Consider the following 19076-nt stretch of genomic DNA (forward strand, 5'->3'; position numbering starts at 1 on the left):
GCCGCTGAAACATGGAGTGAGTACAGCCATGCTTACGTGTTTCTCTGTCCACCTGGAAAAAAGTAACCCCGCATAAAAACACATGTATTTGTGTGCGGTTACTTTTTAAAACAATCCCTCATATTTGATTGAAATTGAATATGCCACCATGTATATTTAAGATTAAAGCTTTATTTTGAAAGGCCTATAATCCTTTCAAGGAGATTTTGTTGATATAAGACTTCATTGAAAAGTAATTGTGGATTGTACAGCTCTGACCTTTGCAGGAAGCAGGGTGCAGGTCTGTACAGCTGAGAAATACTGTGCATCAATTTCTTGTGAAGCCCCTGCAGACCAACTAAGTACGTGTACAAGTTCAGGAATTTATTTAAAAGGTTACAATTAGTGGTTCAGTCGTCAAAGTTGGAGACATGGTATTTTTATATTGAATGAAATGCATGATTTAATTATACTTTAAAAAAAAAATAAGCACAGGCCTGCTACACAAATTGGAGGCAGCTAAATGCTCTTTTGTGCCTGCAGCTCTAAGGAGGCTGTGATGCATGCGAAGGAAAGTGACTGACTTAACTCATTGGGATTCAGGGAACGACCTGCCCTCTTTTGGGGGAAGAAAAAAAAAAGTGTGTATGTGTGTGTGTGTTCGTGTGTGTGTATGTGTGTGAGAGAGAGAGAGAGCGAGAGAGAGAGACACAGAGGGGAGGGGGGACTCACACAGAGTCCTGCTTTTCTGAGCTGAGAGCTGCTGGTTCCCAAGCAGAAACTATGAGGAGAAACACAGCTTCGTGTCTCTTTGCTGCATTTACAATAATGAAATCACTACTATTTTTATTCCTGCTAACCGGTCGGTTTTGCTTGCATCCGCTCTAAGCCATGGACGACGGGAACAAACAAGTACTAAAAAAAAAAAAAAAGGAGAGGAAAAAACCCCCAAACACACCTAACCACGCTGGAATGAGGATTACTCACTTTAGTGCTGCCTGTAAGTACAAAATTTCTTCCTGCATTTCAGAGTGATAGTGAGAGGCTGCTTTGGTTTAGGTTTAGGTTGTTCGGATTTGGTTTGGTTCTTTGTTCCCTTTTTTTTTTTTTTTTTTAAGATCATCTCCTCCCAATCAGTCTTCTGCCGAGTTACTTAGATAAGAAACCAGAACCGCAAGGCAGGAAGGGCGGCGGAGCGGAGCGAAGCGCGGAGGCAGCAGCCGTGGAGCGGGGCTCCCGCGGGCGCGGAGGAGTGCCGGCTGCCGGCGAAGCGGGGGACAGAGGGCTGTTTTCGACATCAATTTGTGGGCTTAGCTGGGCTGAAAAGGCAATTTTCTGGCACGGGAGGGGTGCTCTCCTGCGTGTGTACATACACATCCTCAGGCAGCGTGGTCCTGCTCGAGTCGCTGTGTTGCAACGTGAGTCCACCCAGCTTGAAGGAATGCGGTGGCCAAAACAGCTTTCCAGCTGGTTTGTTTTTTGGGGATTTCCTCCCTCCCTCCCCCCCCGCCTCCCCCCCGCACTCCCCCCAAGTGTACATGTGATTAGTGGTACTTTTCCCTGGCAGGATTTAATTTAAATAAACTAAGATCAAAACTGTCTCCCTCTCGCCTAGCCTAGTCGCTTCCAACCCCCTCCGCTTCCTCCTTTCTTTATTTCTGTGTGAGCGCTCCTGGGAAAGCGAATCGGTTAGAAGGGAAAGCTTTTGAAATCGTGGGGGAAAATGTAAGAGAATTCAGAGTGTCTGGGCTTTCTTTGTGTGGTGCTGAAACCGCGGAGCTGCTTTGTGCTTTGGAAGGAGAAAATGGCGAGTCCTATTGTGTTTAGGCCATTTTCTTCCGGTACAAGGGTTTTCCCCAAAATCCTAAATACTTCAGGGGTCTTTTGAAAGAAATCTCCGAGCCCATGAAGTGTGAATGGTTGCAACTCTGCCTTTTCCCCAGCCAGTACAACCTCACATTTGAGAGAGCCTACACATTTCTCCTCGCAGAGCTAGTGTACAATTTCTAAAGCTGCTGCCTTCAGAGCCTTTTGTATCGGAGCGGCAATCTCAGCTGTTCTTAGCCCACGTTATTCAACCAGGGGAGCAGGTTATGAGAAGACAGGGGACCGAAGAAATAGTAATCCGAGACCTATCCTTGCTTTAAAATGATAAGATGGAGTAAGGTTGGACAGTTAGAGGAGGAAAGGGCAAAATCATCTGAGAAAAGACTCGCGAACAGTTTAACTCTTCCACTAAATCATTTAGATTTTGTATACATATATCTACGTGTGTGTGAAAGAGAGCATATCTATGCGCGTACTCATGTAGCCAAATAACAAGAAAGAACTTTAGGCTTGGAAAGAGGAGGTATGTACGTTACGTGAGATTTTAGAACATATTTAACCATTGCGTACAAGTTATTACGGCTGTAACATGCAATGAAAAAAATAGTTTGCAATGTTGTCAGTTTTGTTCAGGTCAGCCAGTAAGTAGGTGCCTCTTACCAAAAACCGCATCCGAAATTTCACGTTAATTCGTTTAAGGAAACAAATGAGAATCGGAGGTTTGCAGACCGTTGTCAGACATTAGCCGCTTTTCATTATAATGTAGGCTTGCCCAAGCGTCAGTGATTAAAAGCACTTCGAAAAAGGCGAGATATCAAATAAAACCCACGACAGGCAAATTCCTCCCTCCTCTCCCCGCACCTCCTTCCAAGGTTATGAGCTTTAAAAAATATTTCTTATTATAATAATAACAACAGCAAAGCGCCTGCAGTTTCAGAAATGGCCCGGGACAGCCCGCAGGTCGGCCGGCCCGCGGGCGGCAGCCGGCAGCGCGGGAGCGGCGGGGAGGTCGCTGCCTCCGGCCGGTCAGCACCATGGACAGGGACCGGCCGTGCCTCCGGGCCGGTGTCACTCCGGGAAAAAAAAAAGGGGGTTAATCGGAATCTCCGTCCCCACAAAACGACGGGGGACTATGCTGGCCTGCCTTTTTTGTTTTCTCTTTCGTATGGCTGCTCAAGTTTTCACACAAAAGATTTGAGAAATGACATTTATAATTCTCCTGCACTAGTCCAAGATCTAATGCCATGTTAGTGTTTGCTCTTCTGGCTGTCCGCAAAAGAAGTAAAAAGATCTCATCTCTCCGTTCTGCATACGATTGCTTTTTTTTTTTTTTTTCCCCATCAACTCCGAGCCAAAAATAAATGTACTGCTCAGATGGGCTGGATGACAGTGGTGTAAATTAAATTGATTTTATCAGTGACCAAGTTCCACAATTGGAAAAATTAAATGCCACTTTGACAGACAAGGATAATATGGAACTGATCTATAAAACAGCTCCTTTGAACAACAATATCAACCCAACAGGAGCCTAGGTACTAGCGATCCCTTCTTCTTCATCCCACTCCGTTATATCACATCATTTAATTTGCCTTTCTGCGGTACCGAAATGATTGAAGCCATTGTTTGATGCAAAGGGACTAAAGATGATGAGTCATGGACTTTATGTCACAGCAAAGGCAACAGACATGGCTCTCAGGCAATTTTTTTTTTTTTTTTATTTTGATCATGCTTCTAATTGGACTCCCCTTTCAGATCCACACTGCGGCATTTCCAACTCACCCCACAGCTCCAGAATAGGTGTCAGAAAACTCAGGGCTCACCTCCGATAATTACAAGCTGTTCTGCCTAAGAATCGCACAAACGCAGTCTCGAAGTCCTTCAGCCAGGGGAAAAAACCTTACTTCTTTACCTCCCGCCGGTCCCCGGCGAGAGGAGACCTTGAGCAACCTCGGCACTCTCTGCCCGCACTTGGCACGGCCTGGCCCTGTTTGCCGCCCGCCCGAAGGGGTCTGCCTTCCGCAGAGGCACCCCGAATCTCCGGGGCAGTGGGAGGGCGCTGTCCCCGCACGGCCAGAGAGCGGCTTCTGTCCGGTGCCCGCCGCTGCCCCGGCGGGACGAACACAGCGGGAACAAAGCCCGTGTGGTCTCGGATCGGCCCGGCCCGGCTGCCCTGCTCTCATGGCCCGGTGCCGGGCTCCGGGGTGGAACGGGCTGGAGATTGGGGCGGTGTGGGGCCAGGGGACACGGCAGTGCCGCAGTTAGTGGGGGTCGGCTGCCGTGAGGGGAGGGGTGGCTTCTGGGTGAGCCGAGGACCAGACTCCTCTTGCTCGCTATGACTGTACAGATTCATGTGACATTGAGTTTGGGGAGGTGGGAGGAAGGCGGGGGGCGAGGGTGGAGAGGACACGGATGGAAGGGGGAGGGTTAAACTTTCTGCCGGGCTTGACTTTTCACACCTTTCTCTCACCACGACGAGAGAGAACGTTTGGGGAGAGAGCGGCTCCGCGGGGTCCTCTCCGAGCAGGTCCCCCTCGACCTTGCAGGGACCCAGCCGGTCGGCGCGGGCCTGGGACTGTGCCGGGTTTCAAGGACACGGGAGATGATCAGGACTTTGGGAGCCAACATCTGCCTGGCTGGTGACGTCAGCAGCCCCGTGTAATCCTCTTGTACTGAAGGCAGATGCCTTATTTGTTTGGCTGGAGAGGCATTAATCCCTAATTCTGGAGCAGCAAGCGAGGGGGAGAGACCGGACGGCTTTATACCCCCCGAAAGCAGCTAGAGGGGCTCTCCTGCTCTCCTGAGCTCCTCGGCTCCGACTGGGCGGTGAGGAGCCGCCAGCATTCGGCAGGTTTGACTGTTTTCTTTTTCATTGCTATTCTTTAAATATATTTTGAGTGGGTTCATAATTCGTATTTTTATCTGGGTGTTTGGATTTCTCCCCATGCATTTCGCTCTTTGCTCTCATACGATCCTCAAGCCGGGAAAGAACGGGGAACTGCTGTTCCCCTTTCCCCTCAAGCCCCCCCGCCCTTTTTTCTTTTTTTTAAGCTTTCTCCTAGGTTTGCTGTCCAGGGATTTTTGCAGCGGCGGGCAGAGAGGTTGCCGTCTGCGGTTCCCCGCGGCTGGCCAGTTCCCATAGCACTGCAGAGAGCCAGGCGCCCGCTGGCCCCGGGGCTGCGGTGATGGGCGTTCCGCCTTGTCCCCCCTGGGCCGCGAAGCGAGCAGCCCCGGAGGCTCGGGTCTGACCGGCCCTAGCTCCGCGTCAGTCCGTGTGGCCCCCCTTTCCTTCCTTCCTTCCCTTCCTCCCCTTCCCCTTTCCTCCCCGCCCTTCCCCTGCTCTGACTCCCCCCTCTCTCCCTTTTGTCATTGGCAACCGCGAGGCGTGCGGGCTCCCGGCGCCCTTCCCTCCCCGCCTGCCTTTCTAACGCTCTCGCTTTGTCTATTTTCCAGGCGGCCGCACGCAGGAGCTGCGGTGCCGAGGGGCCCGGAGCCACCTGCCCAGTTTTCCCCTGGATGCCTCGGCAAGCTACGGGAAAGTCTTCGGGAAGCCCAGCTCGCCGCCGGAGCCCGCCCGCCGCCGCCGGCAGCCGCAGCACAGCCCGTTTCGCCTCCTCTCTCTCTCCCGGGCCCTGGCTCCGAGGTAGCAATAGAGGTCAGCCTGCCCGGTTCCCGGGATCCAGCCAGGGTCGAGTCCACAGGGCGATTCACGGTGCCTGGCCGCCCCGCTCTTCCCGGCGTGCCATCGGCACCTAAAAGGAATGGTTCTCGTCCTGAGCAATGAAAGATGGCAATAGCGTAATAATAATAATAAAAGCTTAGGGTGTTTCTTTTTGTTTGGTTTGTTTGTTTGGGGTTTTTCTGGTGGTTTTTTTTTTTGTGTGTGGTTTTTTTCTTTTTTTTTTTTCTTTTTTTTTCTTTCTTTTTTTTTTTTTTTTTAATGACTGTAATGACTTCACCCCTCATTTCCTCGCTCGCCCAGTTTAGTGCAGGCAGGCCAGATGGGCTGCCCAGACCCTCCCGGGAAAGGGGCAGGTGCAACTGAGTTAAATTTTCTTCCTCTTTACAAAGAAAGATTACACGTCCTGCTCTTTCATTTTCCACCGCCGAAAGACCCCCTCTTGCCCCCGGCCGAGAAGAGCCGGGATACTCTGGGGATGCGGGCTCCCACCGCCCGCGTCCGAGCTGAGCCGTAGGACCAGGAGAACCGAGGCAGCCGGAGAGACACCATCCCTCCCAGCCAGGGTTACCAAATCGGAAACGTCGAGTCCCGGAAAACCAACTCCTGCGTTTAAAATCACGCGAAGACGCTCACGAAAGTAAAGTAGTCGCCTGGAAGTGTGTAATAGGCACACGCTTAATTTCTTCTTTTTTTTTTTTTTTTTTTAATCCATTAAATACATATTTAACAGCTTCCTGGACATTGCAAACAAAAGAAGGGCTAGTAAGAAAATTCGAGCGCGAATTACATCCATCCCAGGACAGGATGGGACTAGGGTGGAGGGGAAATAGATTTTTTTCTGTTTCTTTTTTTCTTTTTTCTTTTTTTTTTCCCTTTTTTTCTTTTTTTTTTCTTTTTTCTTTTTTTTTTTTTTCCTTTTCCGAGGATCAGTTGCTGTTCTGTTTCCAGAGAAAGAGAGAGAGAGAGCTCTCCAAGGCTCTGACTCTCCGTGTTCACAGCGGACCTTGATTTAATGTCATACAATTAAGGCACGCGGTGAATGCCAAGAGCGGATCCTCAAGGCAGCATGAAAGATCTCGCTAGAATATAGCTTAATAATAACGCTAATAATAAAAGTAATATCAGTAAGTTAAAAATCACATTTAAAAAAAGAGAGAGAAAGCAATAAAGACCTCGACAGTTTGTACTCACCTGCGAAAACCGAGATTAAACAAGACTGGTGGACTGAACAGCTCAGCCCAGTGGAGAGGAGATGACCGCTACCGGGGGATGGGCGCCCGCTGGGGCAGCTGTCAGCAGCAGGTAACGGGGCCGTGGGGGAGTACCGGAGCGGTGCGGTAGCCGTGGTGGTTTTTCAAGGCAGTGGTGACTCGACCTCTCTCTTTCCTGGGTTAAACCATGTAAAGTCGATTAATGGGAAATAAATACATTTTCTAATATTACCATGGCGAGGATTGTTCTTTGCGCATCACCTAGCCGATAGCTAGGAGTGCCCTCTCGGTAATGGCTCCTCTTCTTGCGAGGTTCCACTGAAAGCCGAGGAATGTGGGCCCTCGGGCAGAGGAACGGTGCGCAGGGGTCAGCGGAACAGCATCTGTGTCGCGGACCAGCAGAGCCTTAAGCAGCGTTGGTGAACGGGGTGGGATACTGCGGGGGCGGAGGGGCCACTACGGCTGAGCAACGTGCAGAGGGGCAGCGCGGATACGCGAAGGAGTGCGCGGAGGTTGCGCGGGGGTGGCTTGAGGGTAGCGTGTGGGCAGGGCGCGGGGAGAGCGGCGCAGAGCGGTGCCGGAGGTCAGCGGTGTGGCGGGATGGAGCGGAGCGGCGTGCCGGCTTTGTGCGCAGGGCTGGGCGGCAGGCGACGAGCAAGGCGGCGGCTTACGAGCACGGAGCGGGGGGGCGGCAGCGGAGTAGGGTGTGCGGGGCAGCGCAGGGGCGGGAGCGGGCAGCGGGGGGGCAGCGGCGGCAGCGCAGCGTGCGCGGGGGCACGTGCGTGTGCGGCCGGGGCTCCGAAGACGCGGCTCAGGCGGAGACGGCGGCCGTGGCGGGGACACGTCGGCGGGGTGAGCGGAGGCTGCGGGGAGGGAAGAGGCCGGGGTCCCCGCGCCGGCGTCGGCGGAAGCCTTTGTTCCTCGGAGCCTCGCCGGCGGCAGAACAAAGGAGCGGCGGGCCCGGGCGGGGGCCGGGGCCGCTGCCGGCGCTGTCCCTGGTGCTAGCGGCGGTGCTGGGTTCCCGCCGCCGCCCGCCGAGACCGTCCGCCCCCGTCCGGGAAGGCACGTTCCGGCGGCTCCGGCTGCCCGGTGGGGCGGGAGAGTCCCCGGCAGAAGAAAACTCCAGCATCCCCATGGGGCTGAAGGGCAGGGGAATACGCGGCGGGCAGGGCAGGGATGCAGAAAGGGCAGGAAAGAAGCTCGGCCTGCGCTTTTGCCTCTGCGTGGTGCACGGCCCTTGCCCCGACGGCGTTCCCGCGTCGATCACCCACCGCATCTCTCCCGGCAAGTCCGCCTCTGCCCTGCATCTGAAAGAGCCGGATTTGACGCAGGTGTCTGTCCTGCTCCCGTCCATGTTCCGTTTGCAGTCAGGGCAGCACAGGGCACTCCGGCGGGCCTTATTCTGCACTGACTTCTATCAAACAGCGGCCACAGCCAGCAAGGGCAGGGGATGCTCTCAGACACTAAATAAGGCAAAACAACTAAGTAACAGTAATAACCACAAGAACAATAAAGATGACAATACTATCCGCCTGGAGGTCGGAGGGCTTTGCCCTCTTTCCTCTTGCACTCAGCAGACAGCGCTGATCCCAGTGGAGTTTTTGCCGGAGACTGGACTACAGATTGGACTGGTCAACCTTCTCTACAAGGGGATAAAGGGGACAATCCCTGCCCTTTCCCCAGTCTCGTGCCTCTGCATCCCCTTGTAATCGTCTTTGCATGGTGCAGCAGACAGATGAAGCACACAGGCTACTTTGACCCTTCCCTCCAACTCAGCAAGTTGGAGGTCAAGTATCTCCTGATGCATTGCCTGCACCTGCTATACCACATCGCTGTTCTCATTTTTTGCTTTGAGATATCCATATACATGCACACATCTACCCACACACCTATATGCATATTTGTGTGTATTTATCCAAGCAGCCTCAGATTGTTATGAGTTCTGCTCATCACTTCTTGCTTATATTTCCTTTGTAAGACCTAGAGCTTCACCGGATCTCAGAAGAACCATGCAGGGAACAGAGAAAAGTTCATCTTTGCCTGCTCGTGTGTGAGCAAGAATAAGCTGCAGCCGAGATTGACCCTTATACAGGTAGAGAGCGGGGAGGGCTTTTAAATACAGTGTGTCGTGAGCAACCTGAAACACCCCAGTCCCTAACATTCTATGAAACTCTTTGCAGGATTATGAATATGGGCTGACCACCACTGCATCATGGCATTATGCCCGCCAAAGGTCAATTTACTCTTTTTTCTTCTTGGAAATTGATGCTGAGGATTCATTATAAATATGATATTCCATAGCAAAAGAAACGCAAATATGTAAGTGAACCTGCCACTGCCCAAGTCGTAATCTAGCCTTTAAAATATGTCTTAAAGCTTGGAAAGAAATGGAACTTTCTTTGGAATAGATGGAGCTTTCTTTTGGAGAGCTTCCAAAGACAGGGAACCTTGCTGCCTTCTAAACCTCAGTAGCAATAATAATGGTGGTGATGATGATGTAGCACATAAAAAATGGATGTAAGCAAGGGCGGAAGACCCAGGTGATGGACCATGCCATCCTTGGATGGCATGCACATTTTTCCCCCTGATGTCATATTGCTGCCACAGAAGTATTGAGAAGTATTGAGGTTCTGGTGGCGGCGTCTGAAAGTAACCTGCATTTAATATTCATCACTTTCTTTCCTGCTCTGAAAACGGAACGAAAACCCTTCCCTCAGCATTTTTTCCTCGGGGTAGCCTGATTTCCGAGACTAACTCAATCATGGCTTCCCACGGGGAGGAGAGTAGAAGCGCTGCCTGTCAGCCCCCTCTGCAGTCAGAAGTGCTAAGACACCCTCTCCTTTTTACTTTCTTTTTTTTTTTTTTTCCCCGTTTTTCCATCCTGCGGTGTCCGGGGCTGCAGGAGCCGGGCGGGCTGTGGGGGAGGGGCGGGACGTTCCGCACCGCCCATCGCCGCCACGGCAGCGCCGCCTGGCGGCCGAGCGCCGCGCTCTTTCCGCGGCGAGAGCTCGGGGCCGACTTCAGGTAGGAGCAGTCCAGAAGCTGCGTTTCGAAAGAAAAATAGCCTCAAAACGTTAAATGCGAGTAATTCTAAATATTTTGAAATGTAGACTGAGGAAAGCTGACCTTCCCTGCCTGCCCAATGGAAAGCAAGGCTATCCCTTTCGTGTAAATTCACTGCTGTAGAATATTAGCTGTGACACCAAAATGTGAAGGGAAACTGGCTAGTGCTTGCTTACTAGCTGTTTACACAGACCGGGGCATCAGATTAACTCAGGGACAAACAGTCATACTATTACAAAAGGCAAAGTTAAGGCATTGCACCATTACAGAGACAGGCCAGCACTCTTCAAAAATTTAAAATGAAGCATTTAATTCAGCTCATGAATCAGCCTGATTAAATGCCAACTTTTCGATTTGTTTCACTTGTTCTCCTGTATTCAAGTTGGTGGCTAAGAAAGACGTAGAGCGCAGGTAAGTCAGGCGATAAGCAAAGCAACCCTCCAGCAGAACGAGCACTTTTCCATGGCCTCCACCCTGCAGCCCCTGCTCCAAGAGCTGGATCTTCCCTGATGCCTCTGCTCACAGATGCAGAGGAGAAACACAGTGTCCTGCACTTCAAGGCCTGGTGCACGACTGCGACTGCTACACTGCAGGAGAACGGATGAGCCAGCCAGCAAGGTATGGCATGAGATTCATTTTCACACTCTGCATAAAGTTCCTTAAATTTTGCTTGTATTACTTATCTCCACTGACAGTGATAAATTACTGCGATAACTGAGTGAGATAATAGAGACAGCAATTTTCAGTGTAACAGGAATTAATTCTCTCTTAATCAGAAACTGCTTTAAAAGCATGGTGGGTATTAAAAGTACAGCTCTTCTTAATAGTAAATATCTGTGTGTCTGAAGTAGTCTTTTAAACAACAATAACAACAAAACAAAGCCATAAAACCAACCTACATAACTCCCACAATCAAAAAATTGGGAAGAAATACAAAATTTGAAATACACTGTTACTGTAAAATATTTGAAAATGTAACTAAGGAAATTTTCACTAGCACCAGGAAACTTCCAAATTAACTTAATGTACTGTACATGCTAAAATTGGTTTATAATTCTTTGTATTAAACTAATTCTGTTCATTAGGTCATGAAGTGCAGGTTGTATGTTAAATAATATTACCTTAAATAGACACTTAATGCTCGTACAAAAGTACTTAAAATGTAATCTAAGGTTGTTAACTCCGTCACTAGCAGGTTTTGTGTAAGTGTTCTGTACAAGAAAATACAAGATTAAATATTCTATTCACAGCAGCTAACCACTGTACATTTAAACCGATCTTGATGAATGCAGCTAGTAAAGAAGTTAGTAAGCAAGGCAATAGTATTAACTTCATAGCAATTCTAGCAGGGAATTACAGAATTCTTAGAAGACATCCCTACAGTGCTTGGAACATGGAAAAACCTAAAATATGTAGGTATTCCCTACTTCAAAGGATTATGACAAACCACTGTGATATCTCATTTTGTATAACCTGCGTAAAATAACTGTTCAGTCTTTCCTGAACCTAAAACTTCTTGCATACAACATTCAGATCTCACAAACTAGATCTATTAGAGGTATTTAAAGTAATTTTGGATCCTTTAAAGATTTATTATATGATTTACTGTTATATATTCAAAGTACAAGGCAATCAGCTGACATAACATTTTTTAGTGAGCACACAGGTCACTGTGAAAAACTCTTACCTTCACACCATTGTTTTCCAAACCTAATTAAGAACTTCTTGCTATTTGTTCTTTCTCTAGACCGTATATGTTCAGTCTACTGTTTGTGGATAAAATGAACAGAGCAGATGTGACAACAAAATGAAAGGTACAGCCTTTATATTTTTTACCATGTACACTTCCAGGTAATCTGACAGACTGGGTGAGTTCCATTAAAAATCAAGGGCACAACTTCTTGAAAATTAGTAAAATTGGGATAACTCTGACTGGTATTAAAAAAAAAAAAAAATCTAAAAAAATAATTATGTGGCTGTCACTAATTAAAGCAATAATTAGTGAGACGGTGACCTATTTTAAAGATTGATAGTTCCTCGTCTCTCTTCTGTAGAGAATTCTAGTGTCCAATCAGAATAAATAATTTCCTTGAAATAAGTGCCAAAATCCCAAAAGAAAACAGACAAATCAGAGACTTTTGCTTCTTTGCATTTCTTTTGCTCAATTTCAAGCAATTAAAATGTCAGATTCCCTCTCTTAGTCAAGCTGATGAAACTGGGTACAGGTTTCAGGCCACAAGTATTTGAGAAATAGTTAGAAATTCTGACTTTTTAACCTGTCATGTAAGAAGTAAGTGTTAATTTTATCATGGTCAGTATAAAGTCAAAATAATGTATGTGCCTGTTCAGATACATCTTCTGCACAAGCTTGATTCACAAGCTTGATTTTAGTAAGCTTGACTTTTTAGCAAGATGTTGCTTTCTTAAGACCAAGAACAAGGTTTAAACACACAGGATGAACATCCAAAGCACGCAGGATGCAAAACATGCTTGGAAAACAATTCCTTCCTTCCTACATGAAGTCTTGCTTTAAGATGGGGCTGCAGCACATACTGCAGACCCCAGCCCTGCTCAGGGCCCACAGCTACATATAAGGGTGAGATGCCCCGTGTGCTCAGAGCTCCCCTGGCTGCCAGGACAGGACAGACTATTGAATCCATGTCAGCTGAAGGTTCACACTACTCACACGAGTAACCGGTGTCACCAAGGCCAGTGTTCATACTACATGCTTAGTGCAGTCAAGTAAGTGCATCCAGGGGGTTCCTAATACTATATATGCACAAAATAGAACACTAATTCTGCATTAAGAGAATAAATGCATAATAATAGCAGAGATGGCCCAGAAACACTTTTCCTGGTTTATGAGAAATGTAGGACTTTTGGAATATTACATAAGAAATAACAGAATGACTTTAAGGACCGGGAATAATAGAAACAGAATTAAATGTCACATAAGAATGTGGAAGGTCACACTCTGAAATTAACAACACTTTTTCATGTTATAAGTTAGGACTACAAATGGCTGGAGTCAGTGGGAGGAAAAAGACTCGGGATAATGTTTGGTTGTATAGTATCTGTATGCCAGGTACGTGAAAAAAAAAAAAAGGCAGTGGAATGCTATTAGAGGAAATTATTTTATGCTATAACTCTAGGTGCAGGAAAGCCTTCATTGGGAATATTAAGTGCAATCTGATCAGTCATGGTCAGGCAAAGGGCTGCCAAGACAGCAAAGAGGATGAAGAACCTCCGATCCATGAGGTCATTGCAAGAACTTGATTTGTCAGCTTAGCAAAGTGAAGTCATAGGGGAGGTCTGGTGGCTCTTGGCAAATACTCGAGAGAAAGAACACTGGGATAGGCAAAGAACTAATTGTACTCCAGGATGCTAGCACTAATGTTATATTGGGGATAAAAAAAAAGGCATAAACGGAAGTAAATTCATAAATAGCCTTCTAATAAGGTGTGGAGGTGAGGAGAACTGATTTTGAGAGTAACTGAATTAATTGATTAGGAAGATTATTCTGATAATTTTTCTAACGTGGAAATGACCAAAAAAATAAATAAAGAAAGAAAACTGATCTCAACCTGGATCATGAAAAATATTCCAATGTATTTGTGAGCTCTAAATGTAAAATAAAAGGTTGTTTTGAAAGAGAGAATGAGAGAAAGAGAAAGAATGAGAGCAAGAGAGCAAGAACAAGAGAGAAAGAGAGGAAGAGACAGAGAGAAATGGGAAGAATAAAAAAATAAGTGGAGAAACAAAGAAAGGGAAGAGAAATATTTTCAAATAGAATAAAATGTCGACACTAGTTCAAGGTGGTTTTGAGTTGAATAATTTATCAAAATGTACTGTTTCACTGTTTGGTTTCAATGAATAAGCATTTTATTCTTTAAAAATTGTTAGAAAATCCTCAATGCACTGTTATGCAAACAGCCCTCTGTTCCTCTTTGAAGTGTTCCTTCAGTCATTATGCAAAACTTGCATAATGACATAGACTTTAATATGTCAAGAATATTGCAAGCTTACAGGAACAGAAAATCAGGGTATATTATGGCTTTGTTAACAGCCCTGGAAATAAATTTTCCCAATCAAGGGATTCAAAAGCTTTTCTCTTTATCATTTTTTTCTGATTTTAAGCAAAGAGATAAGGAAAATACAAAGTTGTTTTTGTTTTGTTTTGTTTTGTTTTTTAATATGGATTTTGTGGACTGAAATAAGTATATTTAGCAAGGTTTATGTTCTGTTAACCGCAGGCAATGAGAGAACCACTGTTTCTGAATGTTTAAATGCACATCAGAGATCATACATATTGGTTTTGTCTGCATGGTGATTCACACACAAGCATATATAGGTTCAAAATATGGATAAATAAATACACCCCAGGTATCAATTATATTAAAATTCATCCATTTTCAAACAATTAACAGTCCATAAAGGCATGTTACATCATATTATAATATTCAGCAATATATAGCTTTTATATAATAAAAATATTTTTATTTTCCCTCAATTCGGAGACAAAGCAAGCATTGGAGAAAAGTCACCTAAGGATGTAGAAGTCTGAGGAACTCCTAAATGCAGGAGAACAAGAGGCTAGAACTGAAAATGCCTAACTGTTTTTACCTTCTTAAACTACAGACACTGCTGCCTTTCCAGATATAAAACATGAGCCTGAAAAATGAAGGCTATTCTATGCCTCACGCGGATGTGAAAGAGAAAAGATGAAAGACTATGCAAGCACATCTGCATGGAAACCACAAAGTGCCTGGAATATCAGGGGAATACAGAAGCTGAGTATTTATTAGGAAGATGGCAACTGGTCTTGAGTAGAAATAAGGATTGAAATTCTGTACAAAGTTAATTGAAGAGAATTCTGCAACTTCGGAAGTTCATACCACAACATGGAGAAGCACAGAAAGTAGACAAATAGATCAAAGAGCAATAAAACTGTGATTTTTTTTTTTTTTTTAATTTATAATACATTTTCTTCAGTTGCATATGCTTATCCTTTTACCTTCAGCTCAAGACATTTGTGCAAGTTTCTTTCCAGTAAACATTAACACTTTGTGGGCAAACACAAAAATTACTAGATTTCTGTGTATCCATGTGCACATGTTTTTGTTCTTTTTATTCAAGCAGTCATCCTCTCAAAGTACAAGAATATTTCTGTCCAGCAAGCAAGAACCACAGACAGAACTCAAGTGGATAAGGGATGCCTTTGAAGAGCCTTTTTCTACTGAAAACTGAAACTTCCGCTGAGCACATCAGATGAAGCTGTGTCTGTTGGATTCCTGACCGCAGCTTATTTCTTCCTTGAGCCACACGATATGGAATGAAGGGCAGAGGAGATAGAATCATAGAATCATTTCGGTTTGGAAGAGACCCTCAGGATCATCTAGTCCAACCATAATGGATGGTGAGCGGGGATAAACCTTGAGTGCTGGGGGTGCAATTTCAGCCCAAAGCCTGCCCTGGAGGAGGGGATACAAGAGTCTGCTAAGGCACAGGAGGACAAATCATTCCTTCTGCTCGTGTATGTCCAGACCTGGAACTTAGAAAGACCAATGATAAAGGAGAGCAGAAGATTAATCCAGACAAGAAAAGTCAACAATGAAGCACTTGCAAGTGTCAGAACAGCCTTATCAATGAAAAAGAAAGATGGCTGATGTCTTGAAAGACTTCTGAAAAGCCTCTACAGAATGAGCGGTTGTAAGATGGCTTTGAATCTGCTAGAATTATACAGAAACATTAAATTATTGTGTTACATATGATCACAGAATCACAGAATGTTAGGGATTGGAAGGGACCTCAAAAGATCATCTAGTCTAAGCCCCCTGCTGGAGCAGAAATACCTAGATAAGGTTACACAGGAATGTGTCCAGGCGGGTTTTGAATGTCCCCAGAGAAGGAGACTCCACAAACCCCCTGGGCAGCTTGTTCCAGTGCTCTGTCACCCTCACGGAGAAGAACTTTCTTTTCAAATTGAAGTGGAACCTCCTGTGTTCCAGTTTAAACTCATTACCCTTTGTCTTACCATTGGTTGACACCAAGAAGAGCCTGACTCCATCCTCGTGACACTCACCCTTTGTGTATTTATAAACATTAATAAGGTCACTCCTCAGTTTCCTCTTCTCCAAACTAAAGAGATCGAGCTCCTTCAGCCTTTCCTCATAAGGGAGATGTTCCACTCCCTTAATCATCTTTGTTGCCCTGCACTAGACTCTCTCCAGCAGTTCCCTGTCCTTCTGGAACTGAGGGGCCCAGAACTGGACACATTAATTAATGTAACACAAATCAATACAATGCACAACAGTATTGCACATGTTCCCCATCTGAAATTCTCCATTTCCCTATTGTGTTTCAGAGTTTGCATCCTATAGCACATGATTTCTACATTTTCCTTAATTTTAGAAATTGTCCTTCTAGCCACCACTGCTCTTCTGGCTAAGGAAGACAAGGTGGGGTTTTAACCATCAACACTGTTCAGTATCAGGAGTAAAGCTGGGTGAAATGAACCTTCTAACTCTAGGTGAGAGGGAATGGGACTGAAACGCCTGAGTTGCATGCAGAGTTTCTGTGCCCTCCTATCCCTAGTGAGAGCCAACAGGTTTAGAAAGTGATTGCAAGGGTAGGGAGGGATTAGCAGATATCACAATAACAGATCATACTTTCTGAAGGTACTGGAGAAAAAAACAACAACTACTACTAAAAAAAATAGTAATAATAATTTAAAAAAAAAACAACAAACAAATAGAAAACAACCAACTAAGGAGAGCTGGAGAGATTCTGGAGAGCTCATTTAGGAGAAATGAGTTTCCTGATTTTTCCTAGTTTGCCTAATCTAATGAAATGGATATTCTTACAGATACAAAAATTGTCTGAGCTCTCCCAAACAAGCAGCTTCAGAAAAATAAAACCCTACAAAACGCACAGCAAGAACTTAAGAATATGACTGAGATGAATAAGGGAAACTGACTTGACACTCTTTACCTAGAAGTCTTCTACATTCTGGCTTCTGACTATGAATTATTTAAAAGGTGTTCTGAAAATATCATTGCTTATGGGTAAAATCTGCATCTCTAAAGAGACCACAGCTTTGTGGATAGGATCCCAGTTTATAATTTTAATATACCATCTCAGGGGTGCCCAGCTACTGAAACAAGAAAAAGTAATTTAAAGAAATATATTTACTGATGTTTCTTTTCTTTCTCCAAATATGATGCAATAGGCCTGACTACCCTTCACCAGACAGTTTCTGGGAGGGCATGAGAAGACAGCACAGCATGGGAGGCCTACAGAACCATGCCAGCAGCTTCAGATACAGCAACTGCCAGACAACTGGCATCTAAATTCAACAATAATTACAATCTTCCATCTAACGGCTGGTTCTCACCGTGGAGAACTCCAGGGATAGTAACTTGCTGGTAAGCCCATAGTTCAGTACTGGTACTCAGTCTAGGCTTCAGTCTAGACCTGTCTAAAGCTCTTGAGATCTACCTGTACTGGTAGAAATGGATAACCATATGCATATGTATGTCGTGGAGTTGTTCAGCAAGCTGTGTCTCCAGTGTCAGGTTTTGGGAATCACTAGTACAGCTTATTTAAGTTCCAGCTGAAGTTTCTCATTTCCCAGTGTAAGAAAGCTGTGACCACTGCAACACTGGTTATTACAGGAGCTCTCTCATTGGAAGTGATTAAGAAGAAACTAGACCAAGTATTTCTTCAGGTCAAGCACTGCAGGGCAGAGGAGTGACATTACAAACATCACATTTCCAGGATCTAATTCGTGTGATTCTTTCCAATGCTCTCTACTACTAGCACAATGCAACTCTGTTTATAGCAAACTAGGGACAGTAGGGACTGCTTAATCAGGACAGTCTAATGTATGGGCAATTATCCAAAGCCACACATTTTCTAAATTCTGTACAGGCAGAGATGGAGCTTAAGAGCTCTGTAGGGATCAGAGCTGCTAACGAGCTTCGAAGAACAGCTCTGGGGACTGGGATGTGCATAATGAGAAAATCTGGATATTCAGTGTGAAGAACTCTCACAATTTAAATTCGTATTTAATGTAAATTAAATTTGTATTTAATGTTTATCACTATGCAGTCCTCTTTAGCACAGGGAGAAATTGAGTAGCCTGTGATTTTTCCCTTTTTTTGTTATTAGTGTAGCTGAAAGTGGTTCAAAAAGGGGAGATCTGGAAAACTTCGTCAAGTACACTGTGGGGTACTATCATATAGCTATCATATAGCTAAAATTTCCTGTCAAGTCCGATCTCTCCAGGCTACAGCATCATGTCTGCAGGATACATGCTTCTTTATTCCCATGTATTACATTTGGACATCATATATGTACAGTGTGTGTACGTGTGTGTGTATGTATATATACACATATACATTTATAACATGTCTACTAAAACAAAGTGGTCTAGAGAAGCTTTAAAATACTGGATTTATAAAAAGATGAAGGAAAAAAAATATTCCAAAATCCTTCATTCTATATTTTCTTCTGTTGTTCCTTTCACCTAACTAAAAGTCTTTCCACTATATTTAACTTACTGAAGTCTGAAGATATTCTTAGCGCTAACCTTTAGTCCTAATCCAGTTCCTTTTTTACTGGATTGGTTCAGAAAAACATCTCTGTTCAGGAAAGCACTTAAACATGCACTTAAAGACATTTTTAAAGGTAAGTGACTTCTCAAGTCAGCCTAATAATTTAAGGCAGTATTAATATATACTCCTTAATAAACAATTCAGTTTGATATGCCTTCACAATGTAGTGCTGCACTCATATTCTTTCACAAGTTTCTACATTTTTACCACTAAGAAGACAAATAGGATATGGAAAGACAGCTCCACATTTTCAACAGTCGAGGCTTAAGATGGTTTTGAAGAGCCTCATTGTCAGAAGAACACCAGTTTGGAAAATCAGGTTCACAATGAAAGAGTTGTCCTCTGAGCAGCCTAGATCAGTAATTATTTTGGAAAACTTGACCTGCTGTTCCAGGCAAACCATTGTATCTATAGCAACATACAACTCATCTTCCAGTTTGTTGCTGTGGTTTGCTAACCATTGATTGCGCTGTAAATAGTTGCTGGAATGACCACAACTGGTATGGGTATATGGGCATGCACACATCTGTGTAAGAGATACAAACCAGTGTTTGCCCAGGCAAAGTGTCCCCACTTCCCTCGAGTCTCAGACAGATGAAGCTCTCTGAGTGTAAACAGAGATGTTCCTAAAACACTCTCCACCACTAATCCTCCTTTACTGCAAAAAGTATGTGTGTTAAATTCATGAATCGGCCTGTGACC

At 45.1% G+C, this 19076-nt stretch overlaps 1 long non-coding RNA gene across 1 annotated transcript; it reads left to right on the forward strand.

The window, feature by feature from the left end:
- The first annotated feature begins 489 nt into the window (after positions 1–489).
- Positions 490–1573, forward strand: LOC135578642 (uncharacterized). The gene is made up of 2 exons (XR_010470591.1): positions 490–979; positions 1098–1573. It is a non-coding gene; the product is annotated as an uncharacterized LOC135578642 (long non-coding RNA).
- The last annotated feature ends 17503 nt before the right edge of the window (positions 1574–19076 follow it).

This window comes from Columba livia, chromosome 2 (assembly GCF_036013475.1).
Source record: "Columba livia isolate bColLiv1 breed racing homer chromosome 2, bColLiv1.pat.W.v2, whole genome shotgun sequence".
NCBI classification, from domain to species: domain Eukaryota; kingdom Metazoa; phylum Chordata; class Aves; order Columbiformes; family Columbidae; genus Columba; species Columba livia.